Raw genomic sequence first — 17,946 nt, 5'->3', positions numbered from 1 at the left:
GGTTCATCATAGAGTCTTCTACATGAATTTAAGCGAGACATTTTTTCTGGCTTCATTTTCATTTGAAGAATGCAATTGCTTTTGTATTACATGTCCTTAATGATACACCAATGCACATTGCATGTTAGCATGTGATTGTTATCCAAATTTTAGGAAGTACAGTTTGCCAAATAAATGAAAAGTCAGCCAAACAAAAATTTTTACAATTAAATGGCCTAAATTGAGGCAAATTTTTATAATACATTTGTAGGGTATACCCAAGTGTTCAATAGACTTCAAATCTGTTATTCAAATTTTGACTTTGATAAATCAACACTTTGCATAAGCAGTAATTTTTTGTGAAAAAAATTCAAATTCATATTGTACTTTGAAATTCCTTCTGTGCAGATGTTCATGATTGAAATCGAGGAAAACGTGCAAGTCAAAATCTTACAAATTTATAGGTCAATCAATGAATAAAACATGGGTAATAATGCTATATTGCAAAGTGGAGGATTGGCTTATCCATTCAAAAGGAATACATATTTCAGCAATCAACTTTGAAAATAAAAGAAAAAAGAAAAATAAAAATAAGAAGGGGGTAAACTTAGTGAAAACCCGAAAGGGCATTAAGGTGGGGTTTTGGTACACAAAAGAGTCATGAATGGAAAGCAAAAGGTCGAGGATTGAATAGTTGATGACTATGCTTATTTGGGTTTCTTTTCACATTGTGCTTCTTTTGCTGACATTGAATTCAAGGAAGATGATATCGAAAGGGATTAAATGTGCTGTTTTTCTCATCACAAACAATCCGTTCAAATTTGTATCCAATTCATTTAGAGCCTTTAAGTCATTTTTCATAAACTCAATAAAGGTAGTTTTATTATTGGCTATCATTTTTTATTCCGCTTTGTATCATTGTATGAGAAATAAAGCTGTTTAAATTTTTTAATGTCTTATTTATTTCATTAGACTTTGCCAAAAGACAATCCCTGTAATTTATCTTAAAGGGCAGAGGGCAGTTAGAAGTGGATGTCATGTGATGTACAAAAAGATTGACTGATACTAGAAGATTTGAAACAGGTTGCAGAACAGTCCTAAGTGAGACAATTTCTTGATATCAAAAAGCTCATGTTTATATGGTTCTCAAGACTCGAAGGATCACATGGTGGTGGCATTATCTTTCGTCACAGTTGTTTCCTCTTTTTTTTGCAAGTAAGAATTGTACGATCATTATTTATATTTTTCTGAAGAATGGAAATGCAGCACCTCTATTAGCTAAGCGTGATCTATATTGGGGTGAGTTTTGAAAATGTGATATCTAATTCTATCAATCTGGTCAAAGTTTGCTCAAGAACAATCGCAAAAGCACTCTAGACCTTGCATTTCATTTCCTTCTGGCAACCTAGGCTTTGCATTTTTAGTTCATTCTAGCACTTGTGGAAGTATTTTTTTTTTCTTTTGTTCCTCTAGTCCATTGGCATGGATGTTGGAAGTTTGTTTTTTCAAGATTATCAATCCAAACTTTGCTTTTTCATCTCTCCCACTAGTTGTTTGGGTTAGGAAGTTATCCCACCAGTATTTAGGCCTGGGGTGAATTTTTCATTTCTCCCACTAGTTATTTTGACTCGGATCTTATCCCACCAGTAGGTTAGGTTTATGGTGCATTTTCATTTCTCCCACTAGTTATTTGGATTTAGATTCAATCCCACCAAATATTCTAAATTTGGGGTGCATTATCATCTTTCTCACAAGTTGTTTGGGTTCGAGTCTTATCACACTGGTTGGTTAGTCTTGGGGTGCATTTTCATTTCTCCCTTTAGTTATTTGGGTTCGGGTTTAGTCCGATCAAGTGTTCTAAACTTGGTGTACATTTTTATTTTCTCTTACTAGTTATTTGGGCTTGAGTCCAATCCCATCAAGTATTCTAGGCTGGGGATGCGTCTTCATTTCATCTAGCTAATTGTTCGGGTTTGGATTGAATCCTACTGATCAATCTAGGTTTGAGATGCATTTTCAGTTTTCTACTAACTGTTTGGGTTCGGATTGAATTCCACCAACAATCGACATTTGGAAGCATATTTCAGTTCCTCTATTAGTTGTTTGGACTTGGGTTTAATCCAGTCAGCAAGTATAGATTTGTAATTCGATATACTTATCCTCTTGCTAGCTGCTTTATTTAATCAGTTTTTGTGATTTCCTTCATTTTATTTTATTTTAGCACAAGTTACCTTCTACCTCGTATTTAGACTATGTCTAATACAATGGGAGACATAAACAAATCCATGCAATTTCAGCCGTGTTTTATTGTTACTTTACCAAATAATGCGTAACATTTTATGTTGTTTATCTTGGTTTAGTTACAGTCAAAAGAGATAGGTAGGTAATTTGGTGTCTACGTCTTTATCTCAAATTTTTTTGAAACTCAGACAAAGAGTGACAAGCTGTAGATACCAAAATTTTCTTTATCTCAAATCTACTATTATTTTTATACTTACTTTTAACTTATGAATAGCATTTTGTTTTGTTGGTTTGTGCAAAAAGAAAAAAGGAAAAAAAATGAAAATTCAAAGATTAGGAAAATAGTAAAGGTTTGCTTTCTTTTCTTTTCTTTTCTTTTGCTTCTAACCCAACAAAACTCCTACAATAAGCCCAACACTAAATCCACCCCAAACCCAATTGCTAAACTCCTAAATGAACCCACTCAAAATCCAAATGAAGCCCCAGCCAAAACCATGCAAAAGAAAATAAATGCTTGGAAGTAAAAAGGCCCATTGGCCCATTTCTTTTCTTCCAAAAAAAAAAGTGATTTTTTGCACGCGCGCTATTCATTTTCCTTGCGCAAACGAACCCAATACAAAGGATGTACTGGAAATCTTAAGGCATTTTCTTGATTTCCCTTTCTTTTTTTCATTCATTCTTTTTTTTTTCCAAACTTGTTGGCATAAAGACAACTCATCATATTCAAATCCTATGCTTTAACATCTAAAAAAAATTGATCAAAATGAGGAAAAGGGGGACACATCATCCCACTTTATTCTAACTCATTTCTAGGTTTTAGGGTTTTGTTTCATATAAATACATAATAACAAAGGTTTTGGGGTTTCTAGAGAGAGGAAACTAGTTAGACAAGCAGCTGCACAAAGATTTGGGGCAGGAAACAAAGGAAAAGAGCTAGAAAAAGAAAATTTTCTAGGAAAAAAAAGTGGTGAATAGGCTGGTGAACCAGCACTATTCGAACCAACTTTTCTCACTCGATTTAAAGAGATTTAGAGAAATCTTTTTTTTTTCTGCTAACTCTATAGTCATAGTAGAAAAGCCATAGTTGAAAATTCCTGAAGAAACCCACTCTAAGGCTGTGAAATTCTAGCTCAAAGTTGCACATTCACCATTTTTTGAAACCCGAAACTTTTCATTTCAAAAAGAAAGAACTTCATGAATGTCAAATTCCTGTGATCCGTCACAGTTTATTTTGACTTGAAACCTTCAGAGAAGTTGTAAGTAACCTCACTTGATAATCTTCTTTTCCTTTATATAATATGTGTCTAGTTTTTTTTTTGAAATTTTTTCTTCCATTTCTTAGATGAGATTGAAGTGGACGAATCCCTATAATATGAAAGCATTCGATTAAGGTTTTGAATTGTGAAATTAAAGAATTGAGGAATAAGAAGATTGCTTTAGTTAAGTTTTTGTGGAGAAATCACGACATCGAGGAGACAACTTGGGGAGTAGGAGAAGACTTGAAGAAGAAGTATCCAGAGTTAACCACAAGATAAGGTGAGAATTTTGAGGACAAAATTCTTTTAAGGGAGGAAAGATGTGAGGACCTCAAAAATTTCATTATCCTTTGGAAAATTAAATCAAAATATTATTGAAAATATTAAAATTATCCAATAATATGTATTTATATTTAAATAATATTGTTTTCAATCATTCAAATGTTACATTTCAATTTATTTGAATTTTTAAGATTTAATTGACGGTTCGCGTTCGGCAAAGCCCTAAGTTGAATTTTCGCGCACCGACGCGCGAATTAGTCCTAAGTTGAAATGTAGTATATGTAGAGGCTATAAAAAGGTATAATTAAGTTGGAGAAATGTTAGATGAGGAATGTGAGGATTCGCAATTTATTTCTTTTAAATTCCCATTCTGAGGTTATTTAATTAGTTAATTGTTCAATTATTTCGAATATTATTTTTTAGCCCTATTGGACCCAATTCTATAGCATTATAGCTCATGAGTAATTTTAAGGCAATTAGTTCGCAATTCAAGTCTTGAAAGTTGTTAAGTGTGAATAGTACCCGTAGGCTCAGGAATAGTAACTGACTTGAGAGTTCATGAGCCCGAATAATGGGAGATTTATACCCTAGTCTTAAAATAAGTATTTTTATGCCTAAATATCCATGTATTAGTTAGAAATGCCATCGTTATAAGAATTTCTCAAAAATTTCACCTTATCGCGCATAAGTGGGAAATACGCGTTTTACGCGCACGATTTATTTGAAGGACTTTAGAACCTTATTTTGAGGTCATTAAGAGTGAATGATAATTACATGAATATATGTGCATTAGAGGTTTAGTGCACAGTTAAAACAAACCTCAGAGGAAAATGGCGCGAAACGCGCGCGCGATACACTGTTCACGGTTGACTTGGGAGCACAAAAGTTGTACCACACTCAAGCTTCTCAAGGAAGCTCTCCATTTCAGATTTTTCCCTCCCTTTCCCCTCACCATAACCGTCGGTCTCTACTCTCTCTCACACTCCAAATTTCACAATTTTTCCTCCACCATTTTCTTGCTCCAATTCACACCAAATTCACCACACAAGCTCAAGACAACTTGGACAATCACTTGGACAAAGAAGGAGCTGCACATTCACGGATTTTCTTGGGGCTTTTGGGACACCAAAATCTGACCTTTTAGCACACAAGTAAGGTAACCATGATCCACTCTTCAATTCTTGTTCAATGAAGGCCAACTCACACTTAAGAGCTTGATTATGCTTATGGGTAGCTTATTATTGTTGGAAATTGTTAAATGTGGGCTCTATGAACTCCCACTTTGAGTTGATGGCTGTGATGATGTTTGATGATGGTTTTATTGTTGAATTAGTGCTTAAGGAAGTAGATTAAAGGTGCATTATTGCTAGAAACTTCATTGAGCTCTTGAAGCAAAAAGTTCCGATTCTGCCCCTGCCAAGACCGACCTTTTTCATGCGAAATTTCTGAGGTTTTAAACGGCTTGTATTTGATGTTTATGTGTTGTTGGAGTTGTGTGTAAAGTTTCATTGAAAGATATTGAGGTTTGGTTGACCAAAGGTGATGAATTCCAAAACCAGCAAAATCTGGAAATTTTTCCCGTATGGCTCAGGCAGCCATTTTGTTTCGATCATAACTCTGCCCTCCGACATCGAAATTGAGTGCCGTTAGCGCCATTAGAAACTAGACTCTTCCAGATTTCCAACGGTGTAAAATTGACGTCCTGGTTCCACCTGAGTGAACCGTGGCAGTCTTTTAAAGTCACCTATCCTGCTCCACTGGTTCACTGGAAGCCAGGATATGAGCTGCGTTTTGTTGCCAGATTTCGAGCTAGTTATGAGTAGAATTTTAAAACGATTTCTTCTGAAAAATTGTATCCCTATGAGTGTAGTTTCCAACGCTACCAACCATGCTCAAATCTAAGTTGAATTGAATGAGATGTGACCAAAATATGAAAACTGCTCTGCTGTTGAACCAAACTGTCCAAATTTTCCCAGTTTGTGTTCGAGTTTTTGATCTGATTCTTGACAAGAAATTGAGCTTCATGGAGTGTGTAAATGTTAAGCTGAATGTCTATGGTCATTTGAAGGAAAATGCACCACTTTCGTAGTTGAAATGATGTTGAGGAATTGAAGGAAAAGGAAGGTATATGCTGTCCAAAAAATTCTGGAAATTTTCCAGATTTTAGTCGAATTTTGGGGGTCAATTTTGACAAATTTTTGAACTACTTGGGCTGTATACATGTTAACATATATGGGTAGTATTGTTTGGGCGAAAATGTAGCTTTTGGATAGTTGAAAAATTTTGGATAAATTGAAGGGGAAATGGACTACTTGCTACCGAATGCACCTGAAATTTTTCCAGCTTTGAATGATAATTGTGAACTGTTTTCACGATAACTTGAGCTCAAATGATTTGTGTATTAATTAAGGGGTTTGTATAGCTCAATTTGGGACAAAAATCTAGTAGAGGTTACGTCCAAAAAGTGGACCAAAATCTTATTCTTCAAGAAGATACCAAAATTAAAAAAACTGTCTGACTAGACAGGGCTATTGAGAGATGATTCTCTCTTTCGTTTCTCATTCTTTTTCAAAGTTTGTTTTTTCTGCATTTTTTTGGGATTGTAGTGAGCATTTTCTCTGTTGGTAACTTCTTGAAAAGAGTACTCTAAGGGCCGTAAAATCAGGCTCAAAGACAATCAGAAACCAATCCCTAGCCATCGTTTCCAGCAAGTTTCCTGGGTCCATTGATTCCTCGTGTTCTTTTATCTTTGAGGATCTCTTGTTTGGGTCTTTGTCAAAACATCACAGGTAATCATATCAAACCCTTTTTTCATTCCCGTGCCATGTAGATTAAAAAGGTCATCTCATTCTTATCTTGGTTTGTTCCAAGTTTGGGGTTGGGATCTATATTTGCTTAAATTATGTTATTGCAAAAGTTCTACGGTAGTTTATGTCTCGTTTTGGGTCAAAAAGCATGTTTCAATTAGAGAATCTCAAGTTCGCAAATAAAAATAAGAAACCCATTTCAAAGGATTTGATGCGATTGTTTTGAACCCAGAGTATGTTTTGCTCCTTACCATCTAAGGAATCTAACCGGATGATTTTCTTTTATTTTTGTTAAGTCTTGAGGAGGAAACATGAGGTTAAGTCTCTTTGTGTTCTTGTGCTTTGGTTATTTTTACATGAAAATATGAGGTCTCCGGATTGGATTGGAAGCCTTGGTCATGTTTTTGATGTTGTGTAGATCCCTTTTATATAAAAAGAACCCTTTAAAAGTAAAAGCTACTATGACAACTTTTCAACGAAACCTTTTGGTTAGACTTGGTCAAAGTTCTGTTTATGTTTTGTCTCCATTTTTTTTTTTCTTTTTTCCAGCCTTTATTTTTTTTTTTTGGAAACCGGAACATGCTCCAACTCGAACCCTTAGGATCTGAGTCGGTATACCAAACTAGATGAGTGCGCCACGGCCCTACGCAGCGATCCTGGGCGAGTCACAAAGGTTTAAATCCAGGTAAGATTTGAACCCACGACTTCAAGGGTTCTTAAGAACGCATGTCAGGAATAGGGACTCAATTGCAATTGGATAAGAAGTTAGAGGGGCATTAGTGTAAATTGGCGTTTGGAGCCAAATTTGTTAAAAGTTAGTTATAACCGCCTGCTAAAGTAGTTAGTTAGTTCATTTCCATTTCTGTACCAATACGATTTTGATTCATCATTGGATGGGTATAAATCCAAGGCAGTGTAATGGATTTGGGGACAAGAAAAGTAATTCCATTGATTCCCTCCCAATTCTCTTTATCTCTCTCTCTCTCTCTCTCTCTCTCTCTCTCTCTCCTTCCCCCTCTGCCTTTCCCTCTTATTTCTTCTTCATTCAAACCTCCTCCACGTCTGCTGCTCTCAACCTCTCTTTCACCATATTGTTGAGGGCCTGACAAATTGGTATCAGAGCTGACCGATCCTTGGCCAGCTACTGAAATCCAAATGGCAGAAAGTACTCGATTCAAAATTATGGAGGATCATCTCAAGAAGCAAGAACAGAAGCTGCAGGAAGTAATGGAGGATGTCAGAAGTATCTAGCAGCAAGTAAAAGAAGAAATGACTGGAAGAGATCAACGTATGGATTCGATTGTGATTGGAATGGAGCAGAAGTTCGAAGCACTTAGTTCGATGATGAAGACACTGCTGATCAAGGAAAAGAGTACATGTGATGAGGCTAAGATGGGGAGAGATCAAACACCATTACTGCCAACACTACCTAGTCATCAGAGATCAGATCTGGAAACAGATACTGAGGCGAAGGACTGTGAATTCTTGGGTAAGCTCTCTGGCCACTCCCTTCCTAAGCTTGAATCGCACATGTTCAGTGAAGAGAATCCACGTGAGTGGATCAGGAAATGCAACAAATACTTCATGTTGCATAGAATCCAGGAAGACTATAAGCTACTGGTAGTGGAGATGTTTTTGGAAGGGAAGGCTGATATGTGGTTTCAGGGAGAAATCGCAGTTGTCATGGAGAGAATTTGAGGAACTACTTTGTCAGAGGTTCAAGGGGACCTGTTGTAGGGACATTGTGCAGGAATTCAACAAATTGCAGCAGACAAGTACAGTGGAGGCTTATCAGGAGAAGTTTGAAGAACTGAAAACACTGATACTGATCCAAAACCCCAAACTGAGCGAAGAATATTTCATTTCCAGCTTTACCAGTGGCCTCAGGGAGGAAATTAAGCCTATGGATGCCTTCTATACACCAAGACCAGAGGCTAAGAAACCTAAATTTAAGAGGTTATCCCCACAAGAAGTGCAGTATAGAAGGAATAATGGTTTATGCTTTAAATGTGGAGAAAAGTTTGGAGTTGGACATCAGTGTAGGATGAAGCACTTGAATTTCATGTTGTATGAAGAGGAGGAGGATACAGAATTCCAAGATGCATTAGGAGAGCAGGATGAACTGATTGGAAATCCAGGGGAATCAGTAGAGGTATCTCTCAATGCACTCTCAAATTCTCTCAGGCGAAACACAATCCTATTGCAAGGGCAATTAGCAGGGGAAAATGTAAAAATCTTGGTAGGTACAGGGAGCAGTGATAGTTACATCCACCACAGACTTGTGTCTGCACTAAAAATTCCATTTGAGCATGTTAAACCATTCACAGTCACCATGAGAGATAGGAGTTTGGTGACCAGTGGAGCTCAGTGCCCACAGGTCCTATGGAACGTCCAGAATTATAGGTTTAGTTTTGACCTTAGGATTATGGAATTAGGGGACTGGGATCTCATCCTAGGGGTAGACTGGATGTGTAACTATAGCCCTATCACTTTTTGATTTTCACCAACTTAAAATATCCATGTTCCACCAAGGAGAGGTTGTCACCTTACATGGAGCAGTGAATGATGCAACAATGGAGTTGGTCAGGAGGAAGGACCTCAGAGGATTTTTTCAAGCCAAGAGGAGGTGTTGTGCTACTTCAGCACAGGTAGGCAAGGTGACTACAGAAGAAATACCAGGATCAATTACAGCACTATTGGATCAGTTTCCAGAGGTCTTCCAAGAGCCTACTCAACTGCCACCAAACAGGAGTTTGGATCACCAGATTCCCCTCAAGCCTGGAGCACAGGCATTCAAAATGAAACCTTACAAGTATCCTCACTCACAGAAAATAGAAATTGAGAGACAGATAGCTGATATGTTGAGTTCTGGAATTATTAAGCCAAGTAACAGTCCTTATGCCTCCCCAGTACTATTAGTCAAGAAGAAGGATAACACTTGGCATTTCTGTGTGGACTATAGACACTTAAATGATTTGACCATCAAAGACAGATACCCTATACCCAACATTGAAGAACTCTTAGATGAATTGCATGAAGCCAGATTCTTCTCAAAAATTGATTTAAGGTCAGGATATCATCAGATTAGAGTGAAATTGGAGGACACACACAAGACTGTTTTCCAAACTCACCAAGGCCATTATGAGTTCTTGGTAATGCCTTTCGGATTAACAAATGCACCTGCAACATTTCAAGCCCTGATGAACTAGGTGTTTGAGCCTTTTCTGAGGAAGTTTGCCTTGGTGTTCTTTGATGACATACTGATCTACAACACTAGTTTGGAACTCCATCAGAAACACCTGCAACAGGTGTTGGAAGTGCTCAGAAATCACTAACTATATGCCAAGCTCTCTAAGTGCTCCTTTGCTCAGCAGGAGGTGGAATATCTGGGACATGTGGTCTCCAATAGAGGGGTACGTATGGACATGAACAAGGTGGAGTGTATTTTGTCTTGGGCTTCCCCTAAGTCTGTGAAAGAACTTAGAGGATTCTTGGGACTTACAGGGTACTACAGACGTTTCATTAAGGGGTATGGAGCAATCAGCAAGCCACTAACCAATTTACTCAAGAAGGATGCCTACAATTGGAGTACAGATGCACAAAAGGCTTTTAACCAACTTAAAAAAGCCATCAGCAGTGCACCAATGCTGAGGCTCCCTAATTTTGACATTCCTTTTATAGTGGAAACTGATGCCTGTAGTCAGGGCATGGGAGTTGTACTACTGCAGGAAGGGCATCCCATAGCTTTTGTCTGTAAAGTATTTTCCCTTAAGAATATGGGATTGTCTATTTCTGAGAAGGAACTGATGGCATTGGTTTTTGCAGTCACAAAGTGGAAACACTATCTGGTAGGGAACCAGTTCATTATCCGGACAGATCATAAGTCACTTAAGTTTTTGTTGGAACAGAGATTAACCACAACTGCACAGTACAAATGGCTAACCAAGTTGCTGGGCTTGGATTATGAGATTCAATATAAGAAGGGCTCTGAGAACACAGTTGCTGATGTACTATCTAGAAGAGTTGCCCCTGATCCCATAACTGAGCAGCAACAGCTCCTGGCAATAACCATAGTTTAGCCTGTATGGATGCAAGAACTACAGGACAGTTACTTTGGAGATCAACAATGCCAGAACCTGTTGAGTCAGCTACTACTGGACCCTGAGCCACAGGATTCTGATTTCAGACTCAGCCAGGGGGTACTCAGGTATAAAGGGAGGTTGTATGTGGGGAATAGTCAGGAGATTAAACAGAAGATAATCAAGATCATGTATGAGTCCCCTATTGGAGGTCATTCTGGCCAAAGAGCCTGTGCTCAGAGAGTGCAGAGTATGTTTTATTAGCCAAGAATGAAGAGAGATATTATTCAGTTTGTGCAGGGATGTGAGGTCTGCCAGAGGAACAAAAGTGAGCATGTTCCTTATCCAGGGCTGTTACAGCCTCTTCCTATACCAACTCAGGCTTGGTCACACATCACCATGGATTTGATAGAGAAGTTGCCTAGTTCCAAAGGCTTTGATACCATTCTGGTGGTCATAGACAGACTGACAAAATTTGGTCACTTTGTAGCCCTTTCACACCCCTTCTCAGCAGCACAAGTGGCTCAAGTTTTCCTGGACCATATCTATAAGCTACACGGTCTGCTTGACTCTATTGTAACAGATAGAGACAGAATTTTTACCAGTAAACTCTGGCAGGAGCTGTTCAAGTTGGCTGGAACTGAGCTATACTATAGCTCTTCCTACCACCCTGAGACTGATGGCCAGAGTGAGAAGCTTAATCAGTGCCTGGAGGCTTACTTGAGGTGTATGATAGGTGAAAATCCAACTCAGTGGAGTCAATGGTTGAGTCTGGCAGAACTATGGTACAACACTTCCTATCACACTAGCCTGGGAGTTACTCCCTTCGAGGCTCTCTATGGTTATAAGCCACTGTCCCTACCTATTGGACCTTACCATGACACTGTGATACCAGCAGCTAACAATATGCTGCAAACTAGAGCTCAAATGTTGCAGAGGATCAAGGAGCATTTGCATCAAGCACAAAATAGGATGAAGGTGTTTGCTGACAAACACAGGACAGAAAGGCAGTTTGTGATGGGGGATTGGGTTTTTCTCAAATTGCAGCAATATCGCCAGCAATCTATAGCAATCAAAAAGAGTTTGAAGTTGGCTACAAAATTTTATGGACCTTTTCAGATCATAGAGAATGTTAGTGCTATGGCTTACAAGCTCCAACTGCCAGCAGGAGCCAAAATACACCCGGTGTTCCATGTCTCCCTTCTTAAACCAAAATTGGGGCCACATCAAGCTACTAATCCTACACTTCCAGAGCTTGACCACCAAGATCAGTGCTTATTGCAGCCTGCTGCCATTCTCCAAAGAAGGGTCATCATGCGAAATGGTGTTCCTGTCATCCAATACCTTATCAAGTGGCATCAGCTGGGAGAAGAAGAGGCATCGTAGGAAGATCAATCCTTTATCAATAGCCAATTTCCGGATTTCCAGCCTTGAGGACAAGGCTGCCTTCAAGGAGAGAGTATTGTTAGGAATAGGGACTCAATTGCAATTGGATCAGAAGTTAGAGGGGCATTAGTGTAAATTGGCATTTGGAGCCAAATTTGTTAAAAGTTAGTTATAATCGACTGTTGAGGTAGTTAGTTAGTTCATTTCCATTTCTGTACCAATATTGTGAGGACCCGAAAATTTTCTTATTTATTGAATATTATAAGTTTACTTAAATATTTATTTACTCATTTTCTCCGAATTATTTATTTCGACCATTTAAAATCCATTTATATGGAACAACGCCTCTTTTATATTTTTAAAGCGTTTGTTGGAAAAAAAATTCACTTTTCAAAAATTCGTTTAGTTCGGAACAACGAGTGCACGTCTTTCGAAGCTATACTTGAATCGGGAGTGTATTAATATTGGAGAGTTAAGAATGATCAATGACAGATTAAGAAAGATAATTGAGGAATTAATACTCGACTCATATGAGGACTCACAAAATTCATCTATTTTAAACTCCTAATTCAAGCTCATTTAATTATTTATTTGGCCAATTACCCTGAATATTATTTTCTAACCTCTTTAGACCTAATTACATGGGTATATAGCTTCGTTATATTTTTAAAGTGACTTGTTTCAAAATTTAATTTTTGAAAGCTCGTTAAGTGAAAATAGTGAATACGCGACTGGAGTAAATAATCGATTCGGGAATACAATAAGCTTGAAAAATTGGAGACTTGTACATTAGTCTTAAAATAGGTATTTTTATATTTAAGTGTTCAAAGGTTAGTTAGTTATATTACCGTCATAAAAACTTCTTAGAAATTTCACTATCTCGCACTTAAATTGGAAATACGCGTTTTTACGCACGCGAGTAATTGAGGAACCTTAGGCCATTATTTTGGGACTATTAAGAGTGAATAATAATAATATAAATGCAAGTGTATTAGAGGTTTAGTGCATTAGTGCAATAAACTCGCGAGGAATCGAGCACGAAACGCACGCGCACGTGCATTACTTTAGTGGACAGCTTTGAGTACAAGTGAGCCACACGTTTTAAGCTTACCATTAGAAGCTCATACCATCAGTATTTCCTTCCTTTCCTGCGCACAAACAGCCGAGCAGCCAAGGGAGAGCAAGACCAGAAAATTCCTCCACCCTCTCTCCTCAATTCCTTGCTCAATTCCCTCCAAATTTCACATGCAACCCTCAAATCACTTGGTGATCAAGATAAGTTAGGAAAAGAGCTAACTCTCACGGTTTTTCTCCAGCTCAAAGTGACCGAAAATCTCTGTCTTGGCTCTCTAAGAAAGTAAGTAATGATCCACCACTTAATTCTTGGTTTATGGAAGCTAGATTACACTCATGAGCTCTTGGATTCTCATGGGCAGCTTTAAATTGTTGGAAAATTGGTGAGTGGGCTCTATGAAATCCCACAATGACTTTGATGATCTGATTTGATAGGATTGGATGCTGATTGTGTTGATTAAGTGTAACTTAGTAGAGTTAAGTGGCAAAAATGAAAAGAAATCAAATGAGGAGCTGCATGTGATGATGCCGATTCTGCCCTGCAATTTTCGTGCATTTTAGTGTACTTTCTTGAAGTCCAATTGACTTGTTTCTGATGCAAATGTGAAATATAGGTTGTGTTTAAAGTTTCCTCAAAATTTTACGTGATTTGGGTGAGTGCATGTTGAGATTTAGAAATTATGCCAAAACTGGGAAATGATTCCCGTCACTACCAGACAGCCAGCTTGTTTCGGCTATAATTCATCGTTCCGATGTCGGAATCGAGTACCGTTTGTGGCACTGGAAACTAGACATTCCCAGCTTTCATTTGATATAAAATGCAACCCCTAATTCCACCCGAGTACCCTGTACCAACCGTTTAAATATGACTGTCCCGTTTCTCTGTTTTCCTGGAATGAAGTTCAGAAGCTACAGCTTGAGACTCGAATTTGAGCTAGTTGTGTGCTGAATTTCAAAACAATTTCTTCTGTAAAATTATATTTTTATGAATTTATTTTCCAACGCCACAAACCATGCTCAATTCAGAGTTGAATTGAGTGATTTATGATCAAAATACGAAACCTGCCCTATCCTTGAAAACCCTAAATATTGGACAGAATTGATGTTAGACTTGGTATGGACTTGCCAATTGAGTTTCTTGGAGTTAAAACACCTACCAAATGTACCATGAATGTTCCTTAGGCTTTTCCTATACAAATGAACCACGTTTGAAGGATTCCTTGGCCAAATGTTTGGAATGGAAAACAAAAAGCTCAAGACAGTTTTGCCTTAGAATTTTCGAAACTTGGGTTGTTTGGTTGACCACCTTTCCGAAGTTATTTCTCCAAGAAATTTGGTAGAGGGATAACCCTTATATGGTAGTATTATACTGCTAATTATGGTGTTATTCCGAGGCTGTTTCATGGGTCAAATAAATTACCAAAGTTCATGACTCGAGTTTGAAAAACCCATGTTTCACAAGGGAATTTTGGTAACTTTGAGTTGCCATATCTTAGTACTCAAAACTCCGTTTCTCATTCCGCTTGTTTTGTTGTAAACTTGGATTGCGACTCTAAAAGAGTACCAAATTTCAAAAGCTAGTTCCAATCAAGTGAATTTTTCCGAATCTTCAAAGTTGGCCAAAAATCAACCTAAATCTGCCTTAGGAACCAAAACAGACTTTGAGCTTATTTTTGAATGTTTTCCATTTGGAATCTTAGAAAAGTGTATTCTAGGAACTTTTAGTACCTTGGAAGAGGTTTCCAAAAGTACCAAGTTTTCCAATTTTTGACTTGTAAAACGTGAGATACGATTTTTCTAATATATCATATCAAAACTGAAATTTTCCGAATTCCAAGGAAATGGAGTTTTTAAAATACTCCTTATTCCTTCGATATTATCTGAACGTTTTATACTTGATTTCAAAGATGAAAACTTGATTTCTCTTGCACTTTAAAACTCCACTTTTGAGCCTTAATTTGTGCGTAATTTAGGCTCATTTTTAGTAAAATTTTCTAGAATTGCACAAGGGTGCAAACTTTCTTGATAATTGGGATTTATAAGTGATTGTTCACTATTAATTGCTCAGGCTCGCACGAGGACCTTCAAGAGGATCCTACGGTAGACGCTTGAACTTCAAGTAACCTTTCTCCTTGATTGACTTGGTGAGTGTCAAGTGCATGTTTACTTGCACTTCGCTTGAGATCTGTTGCCTACATGAACCCTACTTGAACCTGTTGTTACTTGAACTATACTTGTTGGGGAAAAGTGTGTACTTTACCGCACTTTATCTCCTTTACTTGGATCAATACATGACTTGCTACATGAATTACATGAAATTGCTGGATTTTACATGTACATGACCTAAAGTCGAATGCAGAGAAATCTCATCGGCTAAAACTTGATTTGGTTTTGAAAACTTAACCTGTGGGGACGCCCAAAACCCAATGGTTATACCTCGTAATCTCGCAGCCAATCATGAGGTCTTGGTCGGGAAAACTTGGTAAATTTTGGGACCTAAAGCTTGATCTTTTGAGATCTTGTTTGGCATACTTGTATAGTATCGCCTTTACATGCCTGCTGGTTACGGATCTGAGAGGGTGAAATGATGGATGGAGGGAAGTAAGTGGAGATCTACGGATTGGAAATACCAACCCGGTTGACGGAGAGTCATCGCGGGAAGGTATACGAATGACCTTGGCAATGCAAGTGGAACTTAGCTCCTGAGAGCTACCATATCCTTGAATTGTTTCTGTTTACATTTCATTGGACTTGGCAATTATTTGTACCTTCTTATTTGACCTGTTAATTGGGTTTGTTACTTGGACTATGTGATTGCATGTGTGTCCTTGGCCTCACGAATGTTTTGCTCACCCTGTAGATTTGTTTTCCTTAACAGGATTTGGCATGGAATGATACTTGGAGGAACTCTTTTGATACCCTTCTGGCTTAGGGTTTTAATATATTTTGGGCTAGACCTCTTACCGGTTGTACTTCGAAAATCTAATATATGGTTTGGATATTTGATGTACTCGGATGTAGTTTATTTTGGGTATTGATGTACTTTTTGGGAATTTAATGTAATGATTGGATAAGCGTTATGTATATTGTTAAGTTTGGAAGTTTTTCGCACTTTCTTACTTATCTAGTGTTGTTGAATGATTTTACTTTAAGCTTGAATGGAAACTGCTTGAGTCCTGGCGAGAGCTGGGCAGACGTCCCGCGGATACCCTCTGGTTTGCCTTAGGGAGAAGTGGGGGCGTCACAAATACGATTTTGATTCATCATTGGATGGGTATAAATCCAAGGCAGTGTAATGGATTTGGGGACAAGAAAAGTAATTCCATTGATTCCTTCCCAATTCTCTCTCTTTTTCTCTCTCTCTCTCTCTCCTTCCCCCTCTGCCTTTCCCTCTTATTTCTTCTTTATTCAAACCTCCTCCATGTCTGCTGCTCTCAACCTCTCTTTCACCAAATTGTTGAGGGCCTGACAGCGCACTTACCGCTGGACCACCCTTGTGAGGGCTTCCAGCCTCTATTGTTTCATTTGCTTTAGTCTCTGTGTTTTATTTCTATTCTTTATTCTTTTCCTTTTCATTCATGGTATAAAAGAAGGATCAACTTTTTATACACTGACAACATAGTGATTTTTTAAATTAACAGTTTTGGATGTAAATCAAATATGCATAATTTGAATTTTAAATTTAAATTCATGTTATATAGTATGATCTAAACCTGCTAGTATAAAAAAAATTATACATTGACAATGTATAAAAAAAAGTCATCTATAAATGAAATTATTAGGTTGTTTGCAGGGATGAGCATTCGCTGCAAAATTGGTAATTAGGTTAGTTGAATTCGGTTATTTTGATTATTGAACTTGTAAAAATCTAAACCGTTTTCAATTTCAAATTGAAAATATCTGAATTCATTTCACTTCTGAATTTAAATTCGAAAATGGTAATGAATTCGAGTTAACCGTTTTCAATTTTTAGAAAATGCAAGTATCCGACACTTTTTGATAACATGAATGTTTTTTGTAATTTTTAATTTGTGAATTTGGGCGCTAAATTATTGTACATTCATTATGCTCCTAAGTAGTAAAATTTTTATTCTTGATTTGATCCCCAAATTTATTCATAATTTAACACGTTAGTCTTGTTCTAGCCATTTGAAAAATTAATTAGTATTCATTTGATCATCTATACCAAGTTATATCTTGAATCCTTGGTCAATGATTTAAGGAACAAATAAGAAGTGATTAATTTAAACTAGAATGCAACTTAGATTGTACAATGATTAGTGATAATTTATAAACTTATAAATTACAATGATTAATAATAAGTAATATTAGTTACAAACTTACAAATTACAATGATTAGTGATAAGTGATATTAGTTACAAATTTATAATTTACAATAATTAGTGATAAGTGACTAAGTTACAAACTTATAATTTATTTCAAATCAAAATGCAACTTATTTACTTACTTATATTATTGTGTAATTGTATCACTAATTTACTTACAAATTACAAATTATATAATGCATTACGCTTACATTTATTCTAAGTTCTTATACAGCTTTTTTTTTTAAAAATTTGCAAAATAATTAATTGCTTTTAATGGTGAAAACCAATACACTAATATGTTGACGTGCAATTTATATGCATTTTACTTAGACTGCTTAGTTGTCTTGTCTATGCTTAAAACCTTAGATTTAGTGAATGGAGAATATGAATTTACATGTTAAATATGTAATGTAATTTTAGAACACACTACTACTTGCAAGTTACGAGTTATATATTCAAATATCCAATAATTCAAACATGAATGGTGGACCAAACTACCAATATCTGAATTCTA

Source organism: Coffea eugenioides, chromosome 11, assembly GCF_003713205.1.
Source record: "Coffea eugenioides isolate CCC68of chromosome 11, Ceug_1.0, whole genome shotgun sequence".
Lineage (NCBI taxonomy): Eukaryota > Viridiplantae > Streptophyta > Magnoliopsida > Gentianales > Rubiaceae > Coffea > Coffea eugenioides.
This window is presented reverse-complemented; position numbering follows the sequence as displayed.